Source organism: Saccostrea cucullata, unplaced genomic scaffold (genome assembly GCF_032062105.1).
Source record: "Saccostrea cucullata isolate Sc308-1 unplaced genomic scaffold, CSIRO_AGI_Scuc_v1 ctg4550, whole genome shotgun sequence".
Classification (NCBI taxonomy): Eukaryota; Metazoa; Mollusca; class Bivalvia; order Ostreida; family Ostreidae; genus Saccostrea; species Saccostrea cuccullata.
The window spans coordinates 12,468-20,593 of NW_026931301.1; the positions used below are offsets into that span (position 1 = coordinate 12,468).

General features: G+C 34.0%; 1 long non-coding RNA gene across 1 annotated transcript; it reads right to left on the minus strand.

Moving 5' to 3' along the window:
* Positions 1-250: 250 nt before the first annotated feature.
* LOC134232115 (uncharacterized) lies at positions 251-6,618 on the minus strand. The gene is made up of 3 exons (XR_009984709.1): positions 6,307-6,618; positions 2,980-3,168; positions 251-584 (listed from the first exon to the last, which is right to left on the minus strand). It is a non-coding gene; the product is annotated as an uncharacterized LOC134232115 (long non-coding RNA).
* Between the last annotated feature and the right edge of the window lie 1,508 nt (positions 6,619-8,126).

Genomic DNA, 8,126 nt, shown 5'->3' on the forward strand with positions numbered 1-8,126 from the left:
TGAAATGCAACTGGACATCTCTTCAATCTTGTTTTAGAAAACTACATGTACATGCCCTATGTACTGAATTCCTTGGAATCATACACATGTTTATGCCTTTAATTAGTTGTATGTGCCAAAATAACAATTTTGTTTTACATTATACTTTAAAAAATACACATACATGTATTACACAATCTTCTATTCCTGCTGAAGACAAAGGATCTATCTTAATCATTAGAATAAGTAAGTTTAAACTTTGAAAGGGAAGACCTTAAATAAGAGGTCAACATGCTACACAAACAAAATATTATTATATTTAAAAATAACATTTATTCCAATGTAAATACTGGTACATGTATTTCTGTTACAAAAACTATTTCACTTGAAAAACTGAGAGCAATTGATATGTTCATATTTGTGGATTTATGTTGTCAAATCAAAATTTAAAAATGATACACAGTGTGTTTAAAAATTGTCTTCACAAACCAAAACTTGACTTATTTTCACTATGCTGTTTATTCCATGTCACATCCAAACAGATGATCTTCTGGCAAATCATGGTCATGCTTGGTATCAAAATTCAGTCTTCAGATGAGTCACACCTATCCAAAAGAAATTAAAATTTTTTAATCTATAATTCTTTTACTAATAAAAAGTGCAATTCATGAGATTATAAATTAGATTATCAAATTGAGATAAGATATTGTCACATTTTCTGTTTATAAATTGTAAATTTTAATGTACTCTTTCATCAATTAAAAGAAGTTTACACCAATTAAGGCAGTCATTTATGCTATTCCCTAATAAGACAACATACTAGTGCAAAGTAATCATGCACTAGTGGGTTTAGGATAATGTGCTAGAGTATTTATGACAACATACTAGCACAAGGTGACATTGACAATGTGCTAGCAAGTAAGTCAGTGATAATATGCCAGCACACTGAATCCAACATGCAGTGAAGCTAACACTCAACAGATTGTTTAAAGTTGTGTTTGCATATTTTGTTTTGTGTTAACACAGCAGCGTGTTGTTTAAAGCTGCATTGGAGTGGCAGTCTGTTGAAATTAACATGCTAACACACTGCAACTTCACATCATTGGAACACCATAATTTTAAAACTGGCAAACCAATATCTTATGATTACTAACTAGGTAATTGCAACAGTTACTGTAAATGCTGATTTCATGGTGACAATAATACCGGTAATTCACTGTATATATGAGAACTGATCAATTATAATAAGGCGTGTCCAGATAGGGCCACTTGCTAAAGCTCAATAGCACTTTCATAAAAGCATTCCATCTTACCGACACAAGAGACGCCATTAGGCTATCACACAGCTCGCCATCACAACACTGAAAAACACTTTCGCACTAACACAAGTTCGCACCACACGCTGTCACACTAACACACAACACACTGTCATGCTAATACAATTTCACACAACAAAATATCAGGCTAACACGAGTTCACACAACACACTATCATGCTAACACAAATTCACAAACACGCTGACTCGCTAACACAAGTTCACACAACACGCTGTCTTGCGAACACAAGTTTTACACAACATACTGTCTAGCTAACACAAGTACACGCAACACACTGTCACGCTTAGATGAATTCACACAACACACTGTCACGCTAACATGAGTTTGCACAACACGCAGTCTCACTAACACGCGTTTACACAATACACTGTCACGCTAACACGAGTTTACACAATACACTGTCACGCTAACACAAAGTCACAAAACAGGCTGTCTCACTATACACTAACACAAGTTTGCACCAAATGTTGTTGCCATAACACACTGTCATCCTAATGCCATTTCACACAACACACTGTCATTCTAATACCATTTCACACAACACACTGTCAGGCTAACACGAGTTCACACAACACACTGTCACGCTAACACGAATTCTCAAAACAGGCTGTCTCACTATTCACTAACACAAGTTCGCACCAAACGCTGTTGCGATAACACATTGTCATCCTAATACCATTTCACACAATACACTGTCATCCTAATACCATTTTACACAACACACTGTCAGGCTAACACGAGTTCACACAACACACTGTCACGCTAACACAAATTAAAAAAACATGCAATATCGCTAACACGAGTTCACATAACACGCAGTCTGGCTATTCACAAGTTCACACAATATGCAATCTTGCTAACACGAGTTCACACAGCACACTATCTCTCTAACACCAGTTCACACGACAAATTTTCAGGATAACAAGTTCACACAACACACTGTCACGCTAACACGAATTCACACAACATGCTGTCTCGTTAATAAGAATACGCACAACACGCTGTCTTGCTAACATGAGTTTACACAACACGCAGTCTGGCTAACACGAGTTTACACAACACGCAGTCTCACTAACACCAGTTTACACAACACGAAGTCTCGCTAATACAAGTTCAATCAACACTCTGTCTAGCTAACACGAGTTTACACAACACACTGTCACACTTACACTTAATACACGATTTTACACAACACGCTGTCCCGCTAACACGAGTTTACGCAATACATTATCAAGCTAACAAGAATTCACACAACCCACTGTCAAGCTAACACAATTAAGTTCACAAAACACACTGCCTTGCTAACACAAATTCATACAACACACTGTCTCGCTAACACAAGTTCACACAACACACTCACATTGCTGAGTTTAAAGTAAAGGTCTACCCTAATTTGAAGAGGTTTAAAACTAACATATCTCTATATTAGTAAAAAGCTTCAAATTTAAGACAAAAACATTTAAGCAGTAATGTTCCTTAACATGCATCTGGCATATAAAATGAATTAGACCTTAAAAACCTCACAGTACATGTTTACTTAGCTAATTAAAGGTCTAAATTGATGCTATTCAACAATATATATCAACATCTCTAAGTATGTGAATGAGTGAAATTCTCAAATAAATATTATAAATCAAAGTATCAATAAGAAGCTGAACCTTACGTCTCAGGTTCCAATTCCATTGCTAAATGCTTTAGACAGGTTACTCCTATGAGACTGCATAAACCAAGATTCTGTGTCATGGTAGGTGTTAGCACAAAATGGATCTCATACTTCTTAAAGGCAATAAGTGCTGAGTACAAGTCTATATTTGCAGCTAATACCATCCCAAGTGGTGGCACCATGAAATGACTGAAAAATGTATGATTAAGGCAAATAAACAAACATTAAACCATTACAGCAGTCTTATAAAACAAAAAAAAGCAAACTTTCTATTATCACAATTTTTTAAAACAAATTTCTTTTGCAATTTAACTGAGCAATATTTGTCTTTTTTGGTCAGTAACGTATGATATCAAATAATTAAGACTTTTTGAGAACATCTATTTATAGCGAGTCCAGACAGCAGCACAAATCCCTGCCCATAATGCAAGCTCTTATGATAACACCTTGGCAAAAGAAGATTGTGACTTGGGCATTGCTCCACACAATTTTTCCGCAGTATACTTTGGACACACAGTGCTTAGCTTCTTTAACATGTTTAAGCTACATTCAAAATTCATTTCTATTTAATTTGAATTAGCTATCCTTACTCATGTTCACATGGATCTAATGGGAAGTAATTTAACGAGCAGTGAATTCATTCGAATTAAACATTTGAATAAACTCTCAGTGTGAACATTGAGCATGGATGCACCAAATGTCAAATGCGGCTTGACAAGCACAATCTAAATTAAAACTAAATAAGTATCTGCCCTCACCCTTACAGTCACACTGTCAATATTTAATTAAATGGAACACTTCTAGTATACCGGTCCCCATAAATATGGCGCTAAAATAGGTGCCGCCGAAGGCGGTATACAATATATAGACGATCGCGTGAACGATCGACAAAATTGAAAAAGAAGCCACAAATTGCAAATTTGACCCAAAATTCATGTTCCTTGTGAAAAATTGGGTTTACAAAACTGGTTTTTAAACACAGTTTTTTAAATAAGAATTAAAAGATTTTGTAAAATAACGTACATGTTTAGGAAGTAAATCTCCATCTTGCGTAAATTGTTTAGGAATGCAGTCACATGATCAATTTTTGACGTAATCTCATAAATATTCATGAGATGCGTCACTTGTGTTTTGACGTAATGAAGAAATGCCTGATAGGACTCATAGTGCAATGCTATTAAAATTGCGTGATTTTTGTGAGAAATACAGGGATTTAACAAATGTTAGCTAATTACTAGTCATCGATGGATTGAATTGTGCATCATTATCGATTTGAAAAGATAAAATTTATGAATAAGGGGCCTATTTGGACATGATTAGGAGGTCAGGATACCGAGCTGCAGTTAACGGTAAGTCGCTTTTACAATAACTTGCCTAAACTCAGCGCTAAAAATTGTCATGTTTCAAAAATTGAGTTGATTTACCCGAACTTTCATTTCTTAATCTTTCATTTGTAAAGCAAAAATTTCATGAACTAAGCCAAAGTGTAAGATATCGGCACAATTCGACAGGCTGATACATGCAAGTTTTTTATCACAAAAGGCACATGCGCACACATAGTGGCTTTTGTAAGCAAAAATTACATAAATAAGCCCTAAGTCAGAATTAAAGAATACAGAATGGATTTATTAAAAAAGACAATTTTAAAAAATAAACAACCTAACCCTAATCACTCGATCGGATGCGTTTTGTTGAAGCGAGTGGGAAATTGCAGTTTGTTTACATTCTGCATAGCAACGGCAAGGGAAATAACTGCTCATGCGCAATTCTGTTGACCGGCATACTAGAAACTTCCCAATTAGTTGAATATATTCTGTAACATTAAGTGCAGTTTGAATTATAGAGTATGATCACTATCATAGATAGTAGGACTGTTGAAGTTACATCCTCAAATTTAAAAATATATATATATATATATAAAGCTGTGGGGATTTACAAGGCAAACAGAGAGCATCTGAACTGTAAAACAGATAATATATCGGTGTGTCTGTGTATTTCTAATAACATCAATGTACGTCACTGTCATGTAATCAGCAGGTTGGGCACAGCCTACCAAATAGTACTTTATCGCCCGTTTGGTAGATAATCTACCATATCGGTAACGAATTTTACTAACCAAATGGGGGACAAAATTGGCTGTGTTTAATTCCATAGAGTGGAGTGGAATTTCGCATAATTTTAAACCATGTGGAATAAAATATAGATATTTATCGGTGTTCTGGGTGAAAAAAATCGAAAATTCTATGTGCAATTTTTTGCGCAAAGTCGTTCAAAAATTTGACAAAAAACGTAACTTATGTAAACAAGTGCAATGTTTCTCCGTTTTTTACTTTAAAAGAAAATTCTTTCCTTCTCCAACGATGCTGCACCTGTCAATCATGTCCTTTACTTTCTATTTTGATTATCCGGGCAACCAATCAATTAGTGCAAACCAATCAAAACGATGATCTTTTTTAAACCTGATGAAAAGTCGGATCTAACTACGGAGGCACATTTGTATTAATTTTCAACTAGGAAATCAGAAGAAAAATAAGTTTTGCCTTTATTTCTTTTTATTTTGAACACAATGGCTTTGTTCTTCATAGAAATAGTAAATGCAGTTGGAGTATGACATAATTATTGTTTTAAAACGATGTACTTGGAACAAAAACAAGAATAATGGCAAAAGTCATTTTGTACATCTTTTTTTGAATATTATTTTTCGAATTTATTAAATTCACTAGTAATATGCATATTAAACCTCAAAAGGTCGCATGGAATCTACAACTTCATCCTAAAAGAAAAATAACAACAAATATTACGTACAACTCTGGAAAAAATTAACTTTATAGCAGGAAGTGCCCACCATACCGGTAAGGCATGAGGAGCTCGTGTTTAACAGGATTTTATGGAGATAAACATTGACGAAGATCCAAAAAGAGATTGAAAGTTAACTCATCAAGAGTTAAATCACTGTATAAAATTGGATTTTTATCCAACAAGACACAATAAAGATTTTTTTTATCGTTTGATCAAGAAGTTCGGCTGTTACAGACAACTACGGGTATTGTTTTTACGAAGTTACGGAGAAATTACACATAGAAATTCGACCGATTTATGTTAATTGTACGAGGAATATGTTCATTAAAATCCCCCATTGCCTGAATAAATGCGCTTTTGTTTTATTTTAATAAAAATTGCAATAGAATAAAAAAGTCCCCCATTTGGTTAGCAAAATTCGTTACCGATATGGTAGATTATCTACCAAACGGGGGATAAAGTACCATTTGGTAGGCTGTGCCCAACCTGATCAGTAGTGTAAATTTTAAGTAATAAAAATATTCTAACCTTCATTCCAATGGTCCAAGCCAATCATACATTAAAATGTCGCCGTCAGCTCTTTCATCACTCGATACAATTATCCACTGGGGAATCCGGAGCAGAGTCAAGCGTGTTCATCCTTGTTAATGTGACAGTCAGAATTTCCTCGTAAACAATTCACACAAGATTCTTAGAATATATGAATCGGGATAATTCTGCTTAGAATAATGTTCCAGAGAAGTGACAAAGTACTTCGTAGCTCCAGATTAAATGAGTGTGCATGTCTACAAACGGATTCTTTATGAGAAAATGTTCAACTTCACAAATCATTCTATTTTCAGTTTGTAAACCATGACAAACATGTGTCCGACGTCGACTTGAAGGGGCACACTAAAAACGGGATATACTAGAGACCTGATATTTACCTGACGTTTTAATTTTTAATTGAATGGTAATATTGAGCATTTTAAATTACTTATGTACAGACTTTATGACTTCGAGGCATATTCTATACAAAAATTCAATTGTTTGGAACATTTACAGACAAATTTGAATCAGGTCAAATAAGTGTTTAGTACATCGCGTCTTTAGTACCTTCCTATTTCCCACAATGCCGCGCGTTGTTTACAAACAAGCGCGAAAAAATCCTCTAAACTAGGTACTAATTATTGTTGTGTACATTATCACATCTTAAAATTATTTGAATAAAAAGAAAACAAAGAAACACCGAATCAAAACTATATCTTTTAGATGCATCAACTAAAAATATGCACATGTATGCAGTAAAGGCTTGGCTGGATATAGTAGACAACTTGTTCCTGAAAGGTTTCTCACATACATGTACTTGTTTTATGTAAAAAACAATTAAATATAGCTGGAAGTTTATTTCTTTTTATATCAAATGACAAGATTTTATAAGTTCGAAATTATTTCAGTCAAACTTTTTCATAATATACCAATATTTTAAGCTATCAGAAAAAACGTGTATGAGCTATTAACCCCTAATTATAGGGGCCAGCCCCTTTTCATTAATCTAATATGAAAGCTCTCGTAATTACACACAACTTTTGTTCTATATTTCTTACCAAATTATTCTCGGTTCAAAAGTTATTACACAAAAAGTAGCAAAAATTCAAGAAAAAAAATTACTAAAATTTGCCGTTTTATAGCTTCCAAACTTTAGGAAATCAGCTTATAATTTTATCGTTCTGCACATCTACAATGTATTGGCTACAAGTTCTCCAACTTTCGTGTAAATATCTTACGTCGTTCTTGAGATTTTTAGTGGAAACGAGACATCAAAATTATCAATTAAAGGGCAATAACTCACAATTAAAGGCATGCATCAAAAAATTGAAAACAGGTGTAAATAGGTTTAATTACAAGGTATCTAACCTGAAAGTTTCATAAAAATCAGTCCAAAGGTCTTTGAGAAATAGCCTGTCAAAAATCGAGCGGGGAAAAAAAAAATAAAATAATAATAAGAAACAGTAGAATAACAGTAGGGTCTTCCGAAGGAAGCGGAAGACCCTAATAAGAAACAGAGTAAAAACAATATGTTCCCCAACTTCGTTTGGGGAACATAATTACGTGGAAGGTTTATCCAAACGCACATCTATGACCTCTTGACCCCAAACCTGTATTTACACAGTTATAAAAACGCTTGCCTTCAGTAGTGTTATGTAAAGGAAAACATTTGCAAATGTAAATATAAATGTTTAAAACATAGAGCATAGGTGATGTCGCCGCGTCATAACGTCACGTCAAGTTTTAAAGTATATTTTTTTTATAATGAAAAATTAAGACAAACACATTAAAAAGATTCTAAAAAGCACATAATATCCCAA